The sequence below is a fragment of the Anomaloglossus baeobatrachus genome, chromosome 3 (genome assembly GCF_048569485.1).
Source record: "Anomaloglossus baeobatrachus isolate aAnoBae1 chromosome 3, aAnoBae1.hap1, whole genome shotgun sequence".
In the NCBI taxonomy this organism is placed as follows: Eukaryota; Metazoa; Chordata; class Amphibia; order Anura; family Aromobatidae; genus Anomaloglossus; species Anomaloglossus baeobatrachus.
The window spans coordinates 53858800-53881638 of record NC_134355.1 but is presented as its reverse complement, the minus strand read 5'-3'; the positions used below and the strand labels follow the sequence as shown (position 1 = coordinate 53881638).

At 52.7% G+C, this 22839-nt stretch overlaps 1 protein-coding gene across 1 annotated transcript in view; it reads right to left on the bottom strand.

The window, feature by feature from the left end:
• The window catches only part of DYNC2LI1 (dynein cytoplasmic 2 light intermediate chain 1), a 151014-nt gene that overhangs the window by 59580 nt on the left and 68595 nt on the right, over nt 1–22839 (bottom strand). The gene's annotated exons all lie outside the window — the stretch shown is intronic.

Below are 22839 nucleotides of genomic sequence, written 5' to 3'. Positions count from 1 at the left end.
TCCCTACAGTGGCTGCTAAAAGAAAATAAAAGTCTAGCTGGACAAAGACCAACCAGTCATGTAGGACATTTTCCAGGACTGTCTGAGCCAGAAGCGCAGCGATCCGTGCCATTTTGCTATGGAACAACCTTATCTGAGATGTAATTTATCAGACAAACTTTTCTAGACAGTTAGGGGCCTTTTGCACACTGCGACATTGCAGGTGCGATGTCGGTGGGGTCAAATCGAAAGTGACGCACTTCCGGCGTCACTCTGGACATCGTAGTGTGTAAATCGTTTTAACTACGATTACTGAGAGCAAAAGCGTCGGTATCATATGATCGGTGTAGTGTCGGTCATTTTCATTATTTTGGCTGCAGCGACAGGTACGATGTTGTTCCTCGTTCCTGCGGCAGCGCACATCGCTGTGTATGAAGTCGCAGGAGCGAGGAACATCTCCTTACCTGCGTCCCGGCTGCAATGAGGAAGGAAGGAGGTGGGCGAGATGTTTACGTCCCGCTCATCTCCGCCCCTCCGCTTCTATTGGCCGCCTGCCGTGTGACGTCGCTGTGACGCTGCACGACCCGCCCCCTTAGGAAGGAGGCGGGTCGCCGGCCAGAGCGACATCGCAGGGCAGGCGAGTGCATGTGAAGCTGCCGTAGCGATAATATTCGCTACGACAGCTATCAGAAGATATTGCAGCTGCGACGGGGGTGGGGACTATCGCGCTCGGCATAGCAGTATCGGCTTGTGATGTCGTAGTGTGCAAAGGGCCCCTTAAAGTGGCCATGAGAAAAGAAAAAAAGCCTAAATTAGTATTTACCTTCCGACCAGCGCTGCTTCTCTGCTGCGTCTCTCGTCGGTCGCATGAAATAGTTATCTATATGAAGTGAAAGCTGCACACCAAATTCAGAGAAATATGGACAAGCATAACTGCTTTATAATACATAAAGAATGAAAAATACAATTAGCCATATGAAAAATTGAAAAAATTGAAATGTGACATTGCATAACTGCTGAGGATTATTTGAAAAAAAGAGATATTTAGCTAATGTATTGATCAATTCATTACTGCCCCATTACCACTTCACGGTAATCTCTTATTTATTGGGTCCCTAACCAAATGTTACCTCTATATGCGGTTAAGGCTACATGCGCACGCTGCTTCTTTTCCGTGTTCACAAACTGCAGCCAAAACTGCACCTTGTCAGAGAGAGCCTGGAAATGTCACAAAAAATGTAGATGCTTTTTTGGTGCGTTTTTGCTGCTTTTTTGATGCGTTTTTAGCTGCAGTTTTGTCAACAATTGTTTCATGTATTTTTCAGTTCAAACAAGCCCATAAAGCTTGTTGAATTGAAAAAAAAGAGAATTTTGTTTACTTACCGTAAATTCTTTTTCTTATAGTTCCGTCTTGGGAAACCCAGACCTTGGGTGTTTAGCTTCTGCCTCCGGAGGACACACAAAGTACTACACCTAAAAGTGTAGCTCCTCCCTCTGAGCTTATACACCCCCTGGTGAGCCAGTCACAGCAAGTTTAGTGCAAAAGCTGAAGGAGAATAGCCACCCACAAGTAGAACAGAGCAATAGCCGGAACAACCGGAGACTCTGTCCACGACAACAGCCGGTGAAAACACGCGGAACAAGGAAATTGCCAACAGGCAACAGGGAGGGTGCTGGGTCTCCCAAGACGGAACTATAAGAAAAAGAATTTACGGTAAGTAAACAAAATTCTCTTTTTCTTTATCGTTCCTTTGGGAGACCCAGAGCTTGGGACGTTCCAAAGCAGTCCCTGGGTGGGAAATAAACAGAAAAAAACTAAGAAGTAGGCAGAACCTAACTTCACAAATGGGTGACCGCCGCCTGAAGGATGCGTCTGCCCAAGCTCGCATCTGCCGAAGCATGAGCATGCACTTGGTAGTGCTTCGAGAAGGTATGCAGGCTAGCCCAAGTGGCAGCCTGACAGACTTATTGAGCCGTAGCCTGGTGCCTAAAAGCCCAAGAGGCACCGACAGCTCTGGTCGAGTGTGCTTTGATCCCCGGCGGGGGAGGCGCCTGCGTACTCTGGTAGGCGTCCGAAATGGTCGACCTAATCCAACGGGCTAAGGTCGGTTTAAAAGCAGGGAGGCCCTTGCGCCAACCTGTGGTTAGCACAAAAAGAGAGGTGCACCGCCTAAGCGCAGCGGTGCGAGACACATAGATCCGGAGAGCACGCACCAGATCTAGAGTATGTAGAGCTTTTTCAAAGCGATGAACAGGGGCCGGACAGAAGGAAGGTAAGGTAATGTCCTGGTTAAGGTGGAAGGGAGAGACCACCTTAGGAAGAAAGTCCGGAGTCGGACGGAGAACCACCTTGTCTTGAAAGACTAAAAAAGGAGACTCCGAGGAAAGTGCAGCCAAATCAGAGACTCTCCTGAGAGAAGTTATGGCAACCAGAAAGGCCACTTTCTGTGAAAGACGGTACAAAGAAACCTCCCTAAGAGGCTCAAAGGGGGGTTTCTGCAAAACCGTGAGAACCAAGTTGAGGTCCCAGGGGTCCAAGGGCCGCCGGTAAGGCGGAATGATGTGAGACGCGCCCTGCATAAAGGTGCGGACCTGAGCCAGCCGAGCGAGACGCCGCTGGAACAGAACTGACAGAGCCGAAACTTGACCCTTGAGAGAGTTGAGGGACAGTCCTAGCTGCAGACCGGACTGTAGAAAAGACAGAAGGGTCGGCAAGGAGAATGGCCAAGGAGGATGGCCGGTAGAGCGACACCAGGACAGGAAAATCTTCCAAGTCCTGTGATAGATCTTAGCGGAGGAAGACTTACGGGCCCGAGTCATAGTGGAGATGACTTCAGGGGGAATACCAGAAGCCGTCAAAATCCAGGACTCAAGAGCCACGCCGTCAATTTGAGGGCCGCAGAATTCGGGCGGAAAAAACTGACCTTGCGAGAGTAGGTCTGGACGGTCCGGGAGATGCCACGGCATCTCTACGGACAGTTGGAGCAGGTCCGGATACCAAGCTCGCCTGGGCCAGTCCGGTGCAATGAGGATGACTCGACGACCCTCCATTCTGATCTTGCGCAGGACTTTGGGCAAGAGAGCTAGAGGGGGAAACACGTAGAACAGACGAAACTGGGACCAGTCTTGAACCAGAGCGTCCGCTGCGAAGGCCTGAGGATCGTGGGAGCGAGCCACGTAAACAGGAACTTTGTTGTTGTGACGGGATGCCATTAGGTCCACGTCCGGAGTGCCCCATTTGCGGCAGATCGTCTGAAATACTGCCGGGTGCAGGGACCATTCACCACCGTCAACGCTTTGACGGCTGAGATAATCTGCCTCCCAGTTGTCCACGCCTGGGATGTGAACTGCGGATATGGTGGACCTGGAGTCCTCCGCCCATTGAAGAATGCGTTGTACCTCCATCATTGCCAGGCGGCTGCGTGTCCCGCCTTAATGGTTGATGTAGGCAACCGCTGTCGCGTTGTCTGACTGGACTCGAATGTGCCTGCCCGCCAGCAGGTGGTGAAATGCTAGGAGAGCTAGAAGCACGGCTCTGGTTTCCAGCACATTGATTGAAAGGGCTGACTCGGACGGAGTCCAAGTGCCCTGTGCTCTGTGGTGAAGACATACCGCTCCCCAGCCGGATAGACTGGCATCCGTGGTGAGAATCACCCAGGACGGGGCCAGGAAGGAGCGCCCTTGGGACAGGGAGAGGGGCCGAAGCCACCACTGAAGAGAGCTCTTGGTCCGTGGCGACAGAGCCACTAACTTGTGTAAGGAGGAAGGCCGCTTGTCCCAACAGCGGAGAATGTCCAGCTGCAGGGGGCGCAGATGGAACTGGGCAAAGGGAATAGCCTCCATGGACGCCACCATTTGACCCAGCACCTGCATCAGACGCCTGAGGGTATAACGGCGGGGCCTCAGGAGAGAGCGCACCACCAACTGGAGTGACAGCTGTTTGTCTAAGGGCAACTTCACAAGTGCCGGCAGAGTCTCGAACTGCATCCCTAGGTACGTGAGACTCTGGGTCGGAGTCAGAGTGGATTTGGGAAGATTGACAAGCCACCCGAATTGGGCTAGAGTGGCGAAAATGAGCGAGACACTCCGCTGACAGTCTGCGCTGGATGGAGCCTTGACTAGAAGGTCGTCCAGGTAAGGGAGCACTGCCAACCCCTGGAGGTGCAGAACCGCAATCACTGCTGCCATGACCTTGGTGAATACCCGAGGGGCCGTGGCTAACCCGAAGGGGAGAGCCACAAATTGGAAATGATCTTCTCCTATTGCAAAGCGTAGCCAACGCTGGTGTGAAACTGCAATTGGCACATGTAGATAGGCATCTCTGATGTCGATGGACGCTAGGAAATCCCCTTGGGTCATTGAGGCAATGACTGATCGCAGAGACTCCATGCGAAAGTGCCGCACCTGAACATGCTTGTTGAGAAGCTTGAGATCCAGGATGGGCCGGAAGGTACCGTCCTTTTTGGGAACTAGGAAGTTGTTTGAGTAAAAACCTCTGAACCGTTCCCGGGCGGGAACTGGTACAATTACTCCATTGGCCTGCAAGGCTGCCACGGCCTGTGAAAAGGCGGCGGCCTTGGAGCAGGGGGGAGTTGAGAGAAAAAATCTGTTTGGCGGGCTGGAAGAGAATTCTATCCTGTAGCCGTGAGAGATGATATCTCTCACCCACTGATCGGAGACTTGTTGAAACCAAGCGTCGCCAAAGTGGGAGAGCCTGCCACCGACTAAGGACGTTGCTGGAGCGGGCAGAGAGTCACGAGGAGGCTGCTTTAGTGGCAGGACCTCCTGCGGTCTTCTGTGGACGCGCTCTTGAGCGCCAGTTGGATTTCTGGTCCTTAGCTGAGTTAGCGGACGAGGCGGAGGGCTTAGAGGACGACCAGTTGGAGGAACGAAAGGAGCGAAAACTCGACTGAATCCTACCCTGGGCAGGTTTCCTGGTCTTGGTTTGTGGCATGGAAGTACTCTTCCCGCCAGGAGCCTCTTTAATAATTTCATCCAGCTGTTCACCGAACAGCCGGGAACCAGCAAAAAGGGAGCCCAGCAAGGTACTTCTTGGAAGAAGCATCTGCCTTCCACTCTAGAAGCCACAAGATCCTGCGGATAACGAGGGAATTAGCCAAAGCCACCGCAGTGCGGTGAGAAGCCTCTAGCATGGCAGACATGGCATAAGAAGAAAAAGCTGAAGCTTGAGAAGTTAAGGCAACCATCTCGGGCATAGATTCCCTGGTGAGGGAATGCATCTCCTCTAGAGAAGCAGAGATGGCTTTGAGGGCCCACACTGCTGCAAAAGTTGGGGAAAACGCGGCCCCCGCCGCTTCATACACGGATTTGGCCAGAAGGTCAATCTGACGGTCAGTGGCATCCCTAAGGGAAGTGCCATCAGCCACCGACACAACGGTCCGGGCTGAGAGCCTAGACACCGGAGGGTCTACCTTTGGGGAGTGAGCCCACTCCTTGACCACCTCAGGTGGAAAGGGAAAACGGTCATCAGAACCACGCTTTGGGAAGCGTTTGTCAGGACAGGCCCTGGCTTTGGTCACAGCGGTTTGAAAACTGGAGTGGTTAAAGAACACACTCTTTACTCTCTTAGGCGAGGTAAACTGGTGTTTTTCTGCCAGAGAGGGTTGCTCCTCTGATACTGGCGGATTGAGATCCAGTACAGAATTAATGGAAGCAATCAAGTCAGTAAGTTCTGAGTTCCCTCGGAAAGATCAATGGGGCACATGGAGTTAGCCTCCGAGCCCCCTGTAAAGGCATCCTCCTCATCCTGCGAGTCAGCTCTTGAATCAGAGCCGCGGGATGAGGAGGGAGGGGAACCCCTGCGGCGCCTCTCAGGAGGACGGGGTCTGTGCCCTGATGATGAATCCTCTGTGAGCTCCAGTGGACGGAGGTCAGAGGGTAGGGATCCTAAAGGACCCTTAGCAAGAGCATTAGAGGCACCCTGTGAAGGGGGCTGATGCATATTCATCAAAGTCCTGGACAGAAGTCCCATGGACTCAGCAAATGACTGGGAGATAGACCTAGAAAAGGACTCTACCCAGGCCAGGGGTTCAGCCACAGGTGCAGAAGCAGCCTGAGAGACCACTGGGGGTGAGACTCCAGGCTGTGGCACCTCCAAGTTAGAGCAGACATCACAATGTGGATACGTGCTCGGTTCAGGCAGCAGGAGCTTGCATGCAGAGCATGTAGTATAAAGCTTTGGAGCCTTGCTCCTCGTGTGAGACATGCTGCTGGAGTGGGGACAACTTCTACAAGAGAATGAACCCCAGGGAGTATATACAGAGGTCCACAACCAGAGACCGGCTGTGGCTTACCAGACCGCTGGAAGCGGTGTTGTGTGCCCTCCAGATCCCGAAGCCCGGACCCCCAATGCACAGCACCTCAGCAGGGATGCAGAGTGCAGGATGGCCCAGCGCAGAGTGAACCCTGTCCAAGAAAATGGCCACCGGAGCGTAGAGAGGGGGCGGGACGGGGGCGTCCCTGTAGGAAGGCGGGATCTGGAGGGCCATAGAGACCTGTAGGGGAGGAGTCACGCACAAGCAGTGGGGAGTGTCCCTCCCCTGTGCAGGACGGCCGCCGGGAGGAGCCGTGCCTGACCCTCTGCATGAGTGACAGGCGAGGGCAGGTAACAGAAACTAGGCCTCCGGCGAAGCCGGGGCCTAAATTTGAGCAGCGAGGCCGACGCGCAGGCACCATCGGCGCGGTTCTCGGGCGAAAGCCAGAGGACCCGCCGGAAATGCCAAAAACAAATACAGCAAACACACTCTCCCCATACAATAAAGGACAGAGACCCCCAACATATAAACGTCTCAGGTACTTAGCTGCTGAGACGCAGGGCCAGGTCCCTTGGGACGAGTGCTCCGGTCCAGCAGGGTCCTGAAGGGGCTGTGGACGGAGACCGGTCTCCTGCCAGGCATGGAGACCGCACTGACTCCCACTTCAATCCAGAGCCCAGGAGGGATGGTGAAGGAGCACGGCATGTAAGGCTCCAGCCTTGGAAATCAACCTTACAACACCGCCGACACAGTGGGGTGAGAAGGGATATGCCGGGGTCCAGATGTGGACCCGCACTTCTTCAAACTTTATCCAAAAAAAAAAAATCATATGAGAATGCATGTGTGGATGTATGCCTCCTGAACACAAAGCGAAAAACTAGCTGTGACTGGCTCACCAGGGGGTGTATAAGCTCAGAGGGAGGAGCTACACTTTTAGGTGTAGTACTTTGTGTGTCCTCCGGAGGCAGAAGCTAAACACCCAAGGTCTGGGTCTCCCAAAGAAACGATAAAGAAAAAAAAAATTAGAAATAAATAAATAATTAAAAAAAACTGGCGTGCGGTCCCCGCCAATTTTAATGCCAGCCAGATAAAGCCATACGGCTGAAGGCTGGTATTCTCAGGATGGGGAGATCCTCATTATGGGGAGCCCCCCAGCCTAACAATATCAGTCAGCAGCCACCCAGAATGGCCGCATCCATTAGATGCGGCTGTTCTGGGACTGTACCCGGCTCTTCCCGATTTGCCCTGGTGCGTTGGCAAATCGGGGTAATAAGGAGTTATTGGCAGCCCATAGCTGCCAATAAGTCCTAGATTAATCATGTCAGGCGTCTCCCCGAGATACCTTCCATGATTAATCTGTAAGCTACAGTAAATAAACACACACACCCGAAAAATCCTTTATTAGAAATAAAAAACAGTAACAAATTCCCTCATTACCAATTTATTAACCCCGACAAAGCCCTCCATGTCCAGCGTAATCCAGGATGGTCCAGCGTCGCTTCCAGCTCTGCTGCATGGAGGTGACCGAAGCTGCAGAATACACCGCCTCTCCTGTCAGCTCCACGCAGCAACTGAAGACAGCCGCGCGATCAGCTGAGCTGTCACTGAGGTTACCCGCGGCCACCGCTGAATCCAGCGGTGACCGCGAGTAACCTCAGTGACAGCTCAGCTGACCGTGCTACTGCATGCTGGGGACAGCGGTACTTCGGGGAACACGTGAAGGACGAGACTATCAGCGGCGGCGGCAGCGAGAGGGAAAAATCAATGTTTTCAGCTGCCAATGTCCATCACCCTCTCGCTGCCGCCGCTGATAGTCCCGTCCTCCATGTGTTCCCCGAAGTACCGCTGTCCCCAGCATGCACGCACAGGGGAGATGATGTGGAGGACGGGACTATCAGCGGCGGCAGCGAGAGGGTGATGGACATTGGCAGCTGAAAACATTGATTTTTCCCTCTCGCTGCTGCCGCCGCTGATAGTCCCCGTCCTCCACATCATCTCCCCTGGGGACAGCGGTACTTCGGGGAACACATGGAGGACGGGACGGGACCACTTGCCTGTTAACTCACTTCCTGACAAATCACCTGCGTTTTTGGTACCAAAAACGCAGGTAAAAGGCAGGTAAAATGCACCACTTTTGATTAGCATGCATTTTTCCTGCGTTTTTGATGCCCTCATTGATTTCAATGGGTGACAAATGTTGACAAAAACGCAGGAAGAATGAACATGCTGCATTTATTTTGTCACAAAAGAAGGGAATTTTGTTTACTTACCGTAAATTCCTTTTCTTCTAGCTCCTATTGGGAGACCCAGACAATTGGGTGTATAGCTTCTGCCTCCGGAGGCCACACAAAGTATTACACTTTAAAAAGTGTAACCCCTCCCCTCTGCTATACACCCTCCCGTGCATCACGGGCTCATCAGTTTTGATGCCAAAGCAGGAAGGAGGAAACTTATAAATTGGTCTAAGGTAAATTCAATCCGAAGGATGTTCGGAGAACTGAAACCATGAACCAAAAGAACAATTCAACATGAACAACATGTGTACACAAAAGAACAACAGCCCGAAGGGAACAGGGGCGGGTGCTGGGTCTCCCAATAGGAGCTAGAAGAAAAGGAATTTACGGTAAGTAAACAAAATTCCCTTCTTCTTTGTCGCTCCATTGGGAGACCCAGACAATTGGGATGTCCAAAAGCAGTCCCTGGGTGGGTAAAGAATACCTCGATAAAAAGAGCCGAAAAAACGGCCCCCTCTTACAGGTGGGCAACTGCCGCCTGAAGGAGTCGCCTACCTAGGCTGGCATCTGCCGAATCATCGGCATGCACCTGATAGTGTTTCGTGAAAGTGTGCAGACTCGACCAGGTAGCCGCCTGACACACCTGCCGAGCCGTACCCTGGTGTCGCAATGCCCAGGACACCGACGGCTCTGGTAGAATGGGCCTTCAGCCCTGCAGGAATCGGAAGCCTAAAAGAACGGTAGGCTTCAAGAATCGGTTCCTTGATCCACCGAGCCAAGGTTGACTTGAAAACCTGAAATCCCTTACTCTGGCCCGCGATCAGGACAAGAGCGCATCAGACCGGCGCAGGGGCGCCGTGCGAGAAATGTAGAGCCGGAGTGCTCTCACCAGATCTAATAAATGCAAATCCTTTTCACAATGGTGAACTGGATGCGGACCCAAAGAGGGTAAGACGATATCCTGATTGAGATGAAACGGGGATACCTTAGGGAGAAAGTCCGGGACCGGACGTAGAACCACCCTATCCTGGTGAAACACCAGGAAGGGGGCTTTGCCTGACAGCGCTGCTAGCTCAGACACTCTTCTGAGTGATGTGACTGCCACTAGGAAGGCCACCCTTTGCGAAAGGCGAGATAGAGAGATCCCGCATCGGCTCGAAAAGTGGCTTCTGAAGAGTCGTCAGCACCCTGTTAAGATCCGAGGTTGTTAACGGACGCTTGTAAGGTGGGACCGGAAAGCGCCGATACTTGTCCCTTGAGAGAGCCGAGAGACAAGCCCTTGTCCATTCCGGATTGAAGGAAAGAAAGAAAAGTGGGCAAGGCAAACGGCCAGGGAGTAAAACCCTGATCAGAGCACCAGGATAAGAAGATCCTCCAAGTCCTGTGATAGATCTTGGCGGACGTTGGTTTCCTGGCCTGTCTCATGGTGGCAATGACATCTGGAGATATCCCTGATGACGCTAGGAGCCAGGACTCAATGGCCACACCGTCAGGTTTAGAGCCGCAGAATTCAGAAGGAAATATGGCCCTTGAGGCAGCAAGTCAGGTCGGTCTGGGAGTGTCCACGGTTGACCCACCGTGAGGTGCCACAGATCCGGGTACCACGATCACCTCGGCCAGTCTGGAGCGACGAGGATGGCGCGGCGACAGTCTGACCTGATCTTGCGTAACACTCTGGGCAGTAGTGCCAGAGGAGGAAATACATAAGGCAGTCGAAACTGCGACCAGTCGTGAACTAGCGCGTCTGCCGCCAGAGCTCTGTGATCCTTGGACCGAGCCATGAATGCCGGGACTTTGTTGTTGTGCCGAGATGCCATTAGATCGACGTCCGGCGTTCCCCAGCGGCAACAGATCTCTAGAAACACGTCCGGGTGAAGAGACCATTCCCCTGCGTCCATGCCCTGGCGACTGAGAAAATCTGCTTCCCAGTTTTCTACGCCCGGGATGTGAACTGCGGAGATGGTGGAGGCTGTGGCTTCCGCCCACAGCCGAATCCGCCGAACTGCTCGGAAGGCTTGACGACTGCGTGTGCCGCCCTGGTGGTTGATGTACGCAACCGCCGTGGCGTTGTCCGACTGAATTCGGATCTGCCTGCCCTCCAGCCACCGCTGGAACACCTTTAGGGCTAGATCCACTGCCCTTATCTCCAGAACATTGATCTGAAGGGAGGACTCTGTCGGAGTCCAGGTTCCCTGAGCCGAGTGGTGGAGGAAGACCGCTCCCCACCCTGACAGACTCGCGTATGTCGTGACCACAGCCCCGGCTGGGGGCCGGAAGGATTTTTCCTTCGCCCAGGAAGTGGAAAGAAGACACCACTGAAGAGAGGTTTTGCTGCAAGGGAAAGAGAGACTTTCTTGTCTAGGGACGTCGACCTCCTGTCCCATTTGCGGTGTCCGATAGAATCGGACGCAGACGAAACTGCGCAAGGGAACTGCCTCCCTTGCTGCCACCATCTTCCTTAGAAAGTGCATGAGGCGCCTCAAGGGGTGACTGGGCCCGAAGGAAAGATTGCACCCCTGTCTGTAGTGAACGCTGACTATGCAGCGGAAGCTTCACTATCGCTGAGAGAGTATGAAACTCCATCCCGAGGCAAGTCAGTGATTGGGTCGGTGTCAGTTTTGACCTTGGAAATTTGATGATCCACCTGAACCCCTGGAGAGTCTCCAGAGCAATGGTCAGGTTGTGTTGACATGCCACCCAGGAGGGTGTCTTGACTAGAAGATCGTCTAGGTAAGTGATCACCGAGCGGCCCTGAGAGTGTAGGACCGCCACCACTGCTGCCATGACCTTGGTGAAGACCCGTGGGGCTGTCGCCAGGCCGAATGGCAGTGCCACGAACTGAAGGTGTTCGTCCCTGATGGCGAAACGCAGAAAGCGTTGAAGCTCGGGTGCGATCGGCACATGGAGATAAGCATCCTTGATGTCAATTGATGCTAGGAAGTCTCCTTGTGACATCGAGGCTTCAGAGTGTTCACCGCCTGAAAAAGTGCATCGGCTCGCTCGGGGGGCGGAGATGTTTTGAAGAAACGAGTCGGAGGACGAGAGCAGAGCTCTATCCTGTAACCGTGAGACAGAATGTCTCTCACCCATCGGTCTTGGACATGTGGCCACCAGGCGTCGCAAAAGCGGGAGAGCCTGCCACCGACCGAGGACGCGGTCTTGGTGAGGCCGAAGTCATGAGGAAGCCGCCTTGTGACTTAGACCGCCATGCAGAACAGTTCCTCTAGCCCTCCTCTGACCTGTTGGACGTGGAGGAACGGAACTTTGCTGAGGACCGAAATGACCGAAACCTTTGGACTGGGGCAAGGACGAGACCTTTCCCTTGGACTGTCTAGTAACTTCATCCAATTGCTCGCCAAACAAACGGTCGCCAGAAAATGGCAAACCGGTTAAGAACTTCTTGGAAGCAGAGCCTGCCTTCCATTCACGTAGCCACATGGCCCTGCAGACTGCCACCGAATTGGTGGATGCTACCGCTGTACGGCTCGCAGAGTCCAGGAACGGCGTTCATGGCGTAGAACGAAAAAACCTATGCCTGAGAAGTGAAGGACACAACCTGCGGGGCAGAGGTATGTGCAACCGCAATAATCTCAGCCAGAGAAGCTGAGATAGCTTGGAGTGCCCTCACGGCTGTGAAGGCTGGAGCAAAAGATGCGACTATGGCTTCATAGATGGATTTCATCATAAGCTTTATTTGCCTGTCAGTGGCATTCGTGAGAGATGGCATCTGCCACTAATACTACGGATCTAGCCGCCAGCCTAGAGACTGGAGGATCCACCCTGTGACACTGAGCCCAACCCTTAACAACGTCAGGGGGGAAAAGGGTAACGCGTGTCAATAAGGCGCTTAGTAAGCGCTTGTCCGTAAAGTTCTGTGCTTCTGGACGGCCCCTCTGGAGTTAGAGTGATCGAAACACGCACTCCTGATGAAGTCGGGGAAGGTTCCCAGCGGGCCCGCTTAGCCTATCAGAGGCCGCGGTCCGTGACGGAGTTCTCACCGTGGGATCTGGGTGTTACCCCAGGAGCCCCTTGTTGTACCGACCCAGAGGGACCCGGGAGCGATGAACTCACAGCTCCCTGGCCCTGTGTTATCGGTCTGGACTGCAAGGCTTCCAGTATCTTAGCAGACCCTCTGTCCATAGACTGAGTCCTGGAATGTGAAAGCTACTCAGAGATTTGCTGATTCCCACATGCAAACTCTGTCCCTGTCATCTGTGCAGTGGAAACCGGCGGTACCACCTGGCCGAGGGTCCCACCAGTGCCGGAGGCTCCGGCTGAGTGAGTGCCCTCGGGGCCAAGCATTGTACACAATGAGGGTATGTGGAACCTGCCTGTAATATAGCCGCACAAGAGGTACAGGTTGTAAAATAAGCCAGTGCCTTGGCACCCTTACTCTTTAAGAGCAGACAACAGCATGTCGTCCGCAGAGTAATCAGTGAGGGTATAAAGCCAAAAGCAAATAATGCTGCCGAACAGTGAGATCATATACCATATAGATAAACATATATATATATATATATATATATATATATATACACACTGCGGCACCAAGTGGGGTCAGCACCTGAAAACTGGTGCCCCACAGTGCTCAGTGAGGGGGAAGGAGGATACCAACGTATGCTCCAGCCCTCCCTGCCGACGTCCAGTCGGCCGTCCCGTCGTTACCCCTGACTGGCAGGCCCGAGAACGGGAGTATATGGTACTAGGCCGCAAGAGCCGGGGACTAAATTTAAAAACGCGGCCGGCAAACATGGCGCGGTCGGCGCGGTAGTCCCAGTCTCACAAACCACTCAGCAACCGCTGCGGCATTTGTAACACAGATGCTGCATGCACCGTCCCTCAGGGGACACAGAGTACTTTATGATGCAGGGCTCTGTCCCTGATGATGTCCAGTCTCCTGTCCGTCAGAATCCCCCAGGGGCTGCGGATGGAGCCCGGTCCCAGTGCATGGCGACCGGTTAGGGTCCCCCTCTCCCAGAGCAGTGGAGCAGATTCTGAGATCCTCCACCGGCAGAATTATAACAATGGCTGCCGGCGTTCCGAGGGGAGGAGAGAGCCGTGGGCGGAACCGCAAAAGTGCGGGAACCTGGTGGCCCATAGTGATCAGTGAGGGGGGCGGAGGACAGCGAAGTGTGCTCCAGCCCTCACTGTCGGCATCATACCGACCGTCCCGCCTTTCTCCCTGACTGGCAGGCTCAGGGGCGGGAGTTTAACACACTAGGCCGCAAAAGCCGGGGACTAAAGTAAAAACCGCGGCCGGCAAACAGGCACGGTCGGCGCGGTAGTCCCAGACAAAAAATCCACACCGCAGTCGCAGCTGCGTCTGAGGCCAAGGTGCTTCATGCACCGTCCCAACGGGGACACAGAGTACCTGTAGATGCAGGGCCATGTCCCTGACGATACTCCGTCTCCTGTCCGGCAGATTCCCCCAGGGGCTGCGGAGGGAGCTCGGTCCCAGTGGCTGGATGACCGGTTAGGATCCCACTTCCCCAGAGCCCCTAAGGGATGGGGAAGGAAAACGGCATGTGGTTCCTGCCTGTGTACCCGCAATGGGTACCTCAACCTTAACAGCACCGCCGACTCAGTGGGGTGAGAAGGGAGCATGCCGGGGGCCCTGTTAGGGCCCTCTTTTCTTCCATCCGATATAATCAGCAGCTGCTGCTGACTAAAATATGGAGCATTGTGTGCATGTGTGCCTCCTTCAACACAAAGCATAAAAACTGATGAGCCCGTGATGCACGGGAGGGTGTATAGCAGAGGGGAGGGGTTACACTTTTTAAAGTGTAATACTTTGTGTGGCCTCCGGAGGCAGAAGCTATACACCCAATTGTCTGGGTCTCCCAATGGAGCGACAAAGAAAAAACGCTGACAAATAAACTGCAACGTGCGCATGACAAATCTGACTTCTCATAGACTTTGCTGGGAAGTCAAATGTCAGAAAGTTCTGCTGACAAAACTGCAGCCAAAAAAGCAGCAAAGAAGGGAATTTTGTTTACTTACCGTAAATTCCTTTTCTTCTAGCTCCTATTGGGAGACCCAGACAATTGGGTGTATAGCTTCTGCCTCCGGAGGCCACACAAAGTATTACACTTTAAAAAGTGTAACCCCTCCCCTCTGCCTATACACCCTCCCGTGCATCACGGGCTCCTCAGTTTTGGTGCAAAAGCAGGAAGGAGGAAACTTATAAATTGGTCTAAGGTAAATGCAGTCCGAAGGATGTTCGGAGAACTGAAAACCATGAACCAAAAGAACAATTCAACATGAACAACATGTGTACACAAAAAAAAAAAACAACCCGAAGGGCACAGGGGTGGGTGCTGGGTCTCCCAATAGGAGCTAGAAGAAAAGGAATTTACGGTAAGTAAACAAAATTACCTTCTTCTTTGTCGCTCCATTGGGAGACCAAGACAATTGGGACGTCCAAAAGCAGTCCCTGGGTGGGTAAAAGAATACCTCGATAAAAAGAGCCGAAACGGCCCCCTCGTACAGGTGGGCAACCGCCGCCTGAAGGACTCGCCTACCTAGACTGGCGTCTGCCGAAGCATAGGTATGCACCTGATAGTGTTTCGTGAAAGTGTGCAGACTAGACCAGGTAGCTGCCTGACACACCTGCTGAGCCGTAGCCCGGTGCCGCAATGCCCAGGACGCACCTACGGCTCTGGTAGAATGGGCTTTCAGCCCTGAAGGGAGCGGAAGCCCAGAAGAACGGTAGGCTTCAAGAATCGGATCCTTGATCCACCGAGCCAAGGTTGACTTGGAAGCCTGCGAACCCTTACGCTGGCCAGCGACAAGGACAAAGAGCGCATCTTAACGACGCAGGGGCGCCGTGCGAGACACGTAGAGACGGAGTGCTCTCACTAGATCTAAGGAGTGCAAATCCTTTTCACATTGGTGAATTGGATTAGGGCAAACTGAAGGTAAGGAGATATCCTGATTGAGATGAAAAGGAGATACCACCTTAGGGAGAAATTCCGGGACAGGACGCAGAACCACCTTATCCTGGTGAAAGACCAGGAAGGGGGCTTTGCATGACAGCGCTGCAAGCTCCGACACTCTTCGGAGTGATGTAACTGCCACTAGAAATGCCACCTTCTGCGAAAGACGTGATAAAGAGACATCCCGCAGCGGCTCGAAAGGTGGTTTCTGAAGAGCCGTTAGCACCCTGTTAAGGTCCCAGGGTTCCAGCGGACGCTTGTAAGGTGGGACTATGTGGCAAACTCCCTGCAGGAACGTGCGGACCTGCGGAAGCCTGGCTAGGCGCTTTTGAAAAAATACGGAGAGCGCCGATACTTGTCCCTTGAGAGAGCCGAGTGACAAACCCTTGTCCATTCCGGATTGAAGGAATGAAAGAAAAGTGGGTAAGGCAAACGGCCATGGAGTAAAACCATTATCAGAGCACCAGGATAAGAAGATCTGCCAAGACCTGTAATAGATCATGGCGGACGTTGGTTTCCTGGCCTGTCTCATGGTGGCAATGACATCCTGAGATAGCCCTGAAGACGCTAGGAGCCAGGACTCAATGGCCACACAGTCAGGTTGAGGGCCACAGAATTCAGATGGAAAAACGGCCCTTGTGACAGCAAGTCTGGGCGGTCTGGAAGCGCCCACGGTTGACCCACCGTGAGATGCCACAGATCCGGGTACCACAACCGCCTCGGCCAATCTGGAGCGACGAGAATGGCGCGATGGCAGTCGGACCTGATCTTGCGTAACACTCTGGGCAGCATCGCCAGAGGAGGAAACACATAAGGCAGTCGAAACTGCGACCAATCCTGAACTAATGCGTCCGCCGCCAGAGCTCTGTGATCTTGAGACCGGGCCATGAATGCCGGGACTTTGTTGTTGTGCCATGACGCCATGAGATCGACGTCCGGCGTTCCCCAGCGGCGACAGATCTCTCGAAACATGTCTGGGTGGAGAGACCATTCCCCCGCGTCCATGCCCTGACGACTGAGAAAATCTGCTTCCCAGTTTTCTACGCCCGGGATGTGAACTGCGGAGATCGTGGAAGCTGTGGCTTCCACCCACTGCAGAATCCGCCTGACTTCCTGGAAGGCATGACGACTGCGCGTGCCGCCCTGGTGGTTGATGTATGCGACGGCAGTGGCGTTGTCCGACTGGATACGGATCTGCCTGCCCTCCAGCCACCGCTGGAAAGCCAATAGGGCTAGATACACTGCCCTTATCTCCAGAACATTGATCTGAAGGGAAGACTCTACCGGAGTCCAGGTTCCCTGAGCCCTGTGGTGGAGAAAAACCGCTCCCCACCCTGACAGGCTCGCGTCCGTGGTGACCACAGCCCAGGTTGGGGGTAGGAAGGATTTTCCTTGCGATAGAGAATTGGGAAGGAGCCACCACTGAAGAGACGTCTTGGTTGCAAGGGAAAGAGAGACGTTCCTGTCGAGGGAAGTCGACCTCCTGTCCCATTTGCGGAGAATGTCCCATTGGAGTGGCCGCAGATGGAATTGCGCGAACGGCACTGCCTCCATCGCTGCCACCATCTTCCCCAGGAAGTGCATGAGGCGCCTCAAGGGGTGTGACTGACCCCGAAGAAGAGATTGCACCCCTGCCTGCAGAGAAAGCTGTTTGTCCAGCGGTAGCTTGACTACCGCTGACTGTGTATGAAACTCCATCCCGAGGTAAGTCAGTGATTGGGTCGGTGTCAACTTGGATTTTGGGAAGTTGATGATCCACCCGAACTGCTGGAGAGTCGCCAGAGCGACGGTAAGGCTGTGTTGACACGCCACCCGAGAAGGTGCCCTGACTAGGAGATCGTCTAAGTAGGGAATCACCGAGTGGCTGTTGAGTAGTTTGAGGTCCAGAACGGGACGGAATGAACCGTCCTTCTTTGGCACCACGAACAAGTTGGAGTAAAAGCCGCGACCACGTTCCTGAGGGGGAACGGGGATCACAACTCCTTCTGTCTTCAGAGCGTCCACTGCCTGAAAAAGTGCGTCGGCCCGAGCGGGGGGCGGAGAGGTTCTGAAGAAACGAGTCGGAGGACGAGAGCTGAACTCTATCCTGTAACCGTGAGACAGAATGTCTCTCACGCATCGGTCTTGAACATGTGGCCACCAGGCGTCGCAAAAGCGGGAGAGCCTGCCACCGACCGAGGATGCGGTTCGGGGATGCCGAGAGTTATGAGGAGGCCGCCTTGGAGGCAGTGCCTCCGGCGGCCTTTTGGGGGCGTGACTTAGACCGCCACGCATAGGAGTTCCTCTGGCCTTTCTCCGGCCTGCTGGATGAAGAGGATTGGGGCTTGGCGGAGGGACGAAAGGACCGAAACCTTGATTGTATCTTTCGTTGCTGAGGGCTCTTAGGTTTGGACTGGGGTAAGGAGGAATCCTTTCCCTTGGATTCCTTAATAATCTCATCCAATCGTTCGCCAAACAATCGGTCGCCAGAAAACGGCAAACCGGTTAAGAACCTCTTGGAGGCAGAGTCTGCCTTCCATTCGCGCAGCCACATGGCCCTGCGGACTGCCACAGAATTAGCGGATGCCACCGCTGTACGGCTAGCAGAGTCTAGGACTGCGTTCATGGCGTAGGAAGAAAAAGCTGACGCCTGAGAAGTCAAAGACGCAACCTGCGGAGCAGAATTACGTGTGACAGCATTAATCTCAGCCAGACGACCTGAGATAGCTTGGAGTGCCCACACGGCTGCAAAGGCCGGGGCAAAAGACGCGCCCGTGGCTTCATAGATGGATTTCACCAGGAGCTCTATCTGCCTGTCAGTGGCATCTTTTAGCGATGAGCCATCTGCAACCGATACCACAGATCTAGCCGCCAGCCTAGAGACTGGAGGATCCACCTTGGGACATTGAGCCCAACCCTTAACTACGTCAGAGGGGAAGGGGTAACGTGTGTCAGTAAGGCGCTTAGTAAAGCGCTTGTCCGGAACCACTCTGGGCTTCTGGACAGCATCTCTGAAGTTAGAGTGATCAAAAAACGTATTGCGTGTACGTTTGGGGAACCGAAACTGGTGTTTCTCCTGCTGAGAAGCCGACTCCTTTACAGGTGGAGGCGGGGGAGAGAGATCTAACACCTGGTTGATGGACGAGATAAGATCATTTACTAAGGCGTCCCCTTCAGGTGTATCAAGATTGAGGGCGACGTCAGGGTCAGAGCCCTGAGCTGCGACGTCCGCCTCGTCCTCCAGAGAGTCCTCAAGCTGGGAACCCGAGCAGCGTGAAGAAGTCGGGGAAGACTCCCAGCGCGCCCGCTTAGCCTGTCTAAGACTGTGGTCCGGGCAGGAGTCCTCCACGTGAGACCTAGGGCCCACCCTGGGAGCGCGCTGCGGCGCGGACCGAGAGGGGCCTGGAGGCGACGATCCAACAGGGGCCGGGGCCTGTGTAAGGACCGGTCTGGACTGCAAAGCTTCTAGCAGCTTGGCAGACCATTTGTCCATAGACTGAGCCATGGATTGTGAAAGTGACTCAGAGAGCTTCTCAGCAAAAGAGGCGAACTCTGTCCCTGCCGCCTGGACAGGGGGAGCAGGGGGGTCTACATGAGCCGAGGGGCCCACTAGTGACCGAGGCTACGGCTGAGCAAGCGAAACAGGGGTCGAGCATTGCTCACAGTGAGGGTAGGTGGAACCCGCAGGTAACATAGCCCCACAAGAGGTACAGGCCGCAAAAGAAGGGAATTTTGTTTACTTACCGTAAATTCCTTTTCTTCTAGCTCCTATTGGGAGACCCAGACAATTGGGTGTATAGCTTCTGCCTCCGGAGGCCACACAAAGTATTACACTTTAAAAAGTGTAACCCCTCCCCTCTGCTATACACCCTCCCGTGCATCACGGGCTCCTCAGTTTTGGTGCAAAAGCAGGAAGGAGGAAACTTATAAATTGGCCTAAGGTAAATTCAATCCGAAGGATGTTCGGAGAACTGAAACCATGGACCAAAAGAACAATTCAACATGAACAACATCAATAATAGAAGAATAGAATCCGTACCACATTAATATTTGCAGTATGTATTAAATATAGGATCAATAATATATAACCAAAAATGTGGGGATATCGGATCAATTGGGACCATTCGGATTATATACTGAACCAAAAAAGGAGGGACCGAACAAAATTATCACTTCATATATCTTTATTAATGTAAAAATTTACACACACATATATAAAAAGTTAAAAAACACAGAGCTGTGAACTGGAAAAAACGGCGTCAAAAACCTACATAATATATATAATATATTAGCAGTATTAGGCCATAGTTTTACAGACAGTAGTACAGTAAGACACAGGATAGTGTAGTATACGGGAATTCAGAGGCTATGTATAGATGTGCTAATAAATAAATAATTTGGATAAATATAGAAAGATATATGTATATATATCTCTATGGGGTCATAGAGTAAAGTGTCAAGTGCTGGGGAGTTATAGCAGTAATAATATCACAATGTGAAACTAAAATCAGCACAATTCATGCAGCTGACAATCAGCAAATGTTACAGCTGCTGACACCTTTGAACATATTATACACATATTATGCATGAATTTCCACGAATTACTAAACTGATGGCCTGAAACTTGCAGGTGAAATATAGAGATAGGAGGACGGCTCAGATGATGGTGGCCAGAGGAAAAAAGAGGTATACTTAAGTATATATACCATTAAACTGGTGTCAGAATCGGCACAGTATTATTTATCAAAGTCAATAAAGATATTAGACAGTGAAATAATTACCAATGGCCACGGAGCACAGCCTCCTCTAGTTAATGCGACGCCTGCCCCGACGCGCGCACGTTTCGTAGCGACTTCCTCAAGTCGGGGCAGGCGTCGCATTAACTAGAGGAGGCTGTGCTCCGTGGCCATTGGTAATTATTTCACTGTCTAATATCTTTATTGACTTTGATAAATAATACTGTGCCGATTCTGACACCAGTTTAATGGTATATATACTTAAGTATACCTCTTTTTTCCTCTGGCCACCATCATCTGAGCCGTCCTCCTATCTCTATATTTCACCTGCAAGTTTCAGGCCATCAGTTTAGTAATTCGTGGAAATTCATGCATAATATGTGTATAATATGTTCAAAGGTGTCAGCAGCTGTAACATTTGCTGATTGTCAGCTGCATGAATTGTGCTGATTTTAGTTTCACATTGTGATATTATTACTGCTATAACTCCCCAGCACTTGACACTTTACTCTATGACCCCATAGAGATATATATACATATATCTTTCTATATTTATCCAAATTATTTATTTATTAGCACATCTATACATAGCCTCTGAATTCCCGTATACTACACTATCCTGTGTCTTACTGTACTACTGTCTGTAAAACTATGGCCTAATACTGCTAATATATTATATATATTATGTAGGTTTTTGACGCCGTTTTTTCCAGTTCACAGCTCTGTGTTTTTTAACTTTTTATATATGTGTGTGTAAATTTTTACATTAATAAAGATATATGAAGTGATCATTTTGTTCGGTCCCTCCTTTTTTGGTTCAACATGAACAACATGTGTACACAAAAGAACAACAGCCCGAAGGGAACAGGGGCGGGTGCTGGGTCTCCCAATAGGAGCTAGAAGAAAAGGAATTTACGGTAAGTAAACAAAATTCCCTTCTTCTTTGTCGCTCCATTGGGAGACCCAGACAATTGGGATGTCCAAAAGCAATCCCTGGGTGGGTAAAAGAATACCTCGATAAAAAGAGCCGAAAAACGGCCCCCTCTTACAGGTGGGCAACTGCCGCCTGAAGGACTCGCCTACCTAGGCTGGCATCTGCCGAATCATCGGCATGCACCTGATAGTGTTTCGTGAAAGTGTGCAGACTCGACCAGGTAGCCGCCTGACACACCTGCCGAGCCGTAGTCTGGTGTCGCAATGCTCAGGACACCGACGGCTCTGGTAGAATGGGCCTTCAGCCCTGCAGGAATCGGAAGCCCAAAAGAACGGTATGCTTCAAGAATCGGTTCCTTGATCCACCGAGCCAAGGTTGACTTGAAAACCTGAAATCCCTTACTCTGGTCAGCGATAAGGACAAGAGCGCATCAGACCGGCGCAGGGGCGCCGTGCGAGAAATGTAGAGCCGGAGTGCTCTCACCAGATCTAATAAATGCAAATCCTTTTCACATTGGTGAACTGGATGCGGACCCAAAGAGGGTAAGACGAAACGGGGATACCTTAGGGAGAAAGGCCGGGACTGGACGTAGAACCACCCTATCCTGGTGAAACACCAGGAAGGTGGCTTTGCATGACAGCTCTGCCAGCTGAGATACTCGTCTGAGTGATGTGACTGCCACTAGGAAGGCCACCCTTTGCGAAAGAAAGTGGGCAAGGCAAACGGCCAGGGAGTAAAACCCTGATCAGAGCCCCAGGATAAGAAGATCCTCCAAGTCCTGTGATAGATCTTGGCGGACGTTGGTTTCCTGGCCTGTCTCATGGTGGCAATGACATCTGGAGATATCCCTGATGACGCTAGGAGCCACCACACAGTGAGGATTAGAGCCGTAGAAGTCCGAAGGAAATATGGCCCTTGAGGCAGCAAGTCAGGTCGGTCAGGGAGTGCCCACGGTTGACCCACCGTGAGGTGCCACAGATCCGGGTGCCACGATCACCTCGGCCAGTCTGGAGCAACGAGGATGGCGCGGCGACAGTCTGACCTGATCTTGCGTAACACTCTGGGCAGTAGTGCCAGAGGAGGAAATACATAAAGCAGTCGAAACTGCGACCAGTCGTGAACTAGCGCGTCTGCCGCCAGAGCTCTGAGCTCCTTGGACCGAGCCCTGAATGCCGGGACTTTGTTGTAGTGCTGAGACACCATTAGATCGACGTCCGGCGTTCCCCAACGGCAACAGATCTCTAGAAACACATGCGGGTGAAGACCATTCCCCTGTGTCCATGCCCTGGCGACTGAGAAAAATCTGCTTCCCAGTTTTCTACGCCCGGGATGTGAACTGCGAGAGAAGTTGGAGGCTGTGGCTTCCGCCCACAGCCGCATCTGCCGAACTGCTCGGAAGGCTTGACGACTGCGTGTGCCGCCCTGGTGGTTGATGTACGCAACTGCCTTGGCGTTGTCCGACTGAATTCGGATCTGCCTGCCGTCCAGCTACCGCTGGAACACCTTTAGGGCTAAATCCACTGCCCTTATCTCCAGAACATTTAACCGAGGGGAGGACTCTGTCGGAGTCCAGGTTCCCTGAGCCGAGTGGTGGAGGAAGACCGCTCCCCACCCTGACAGACTCGCGTCCGTCGTGACCCCAGCCCCGGCTGGGGGCCGGAAGGATTTTTCCTTCGCCCAGGAAGTGGAAAGAAGACACCACTGAAGAGAGGTTTTGCTGCAAGGGAAAGAGAGACGTTCTTGTCTAGGGACGTCGACCTCCTGTCC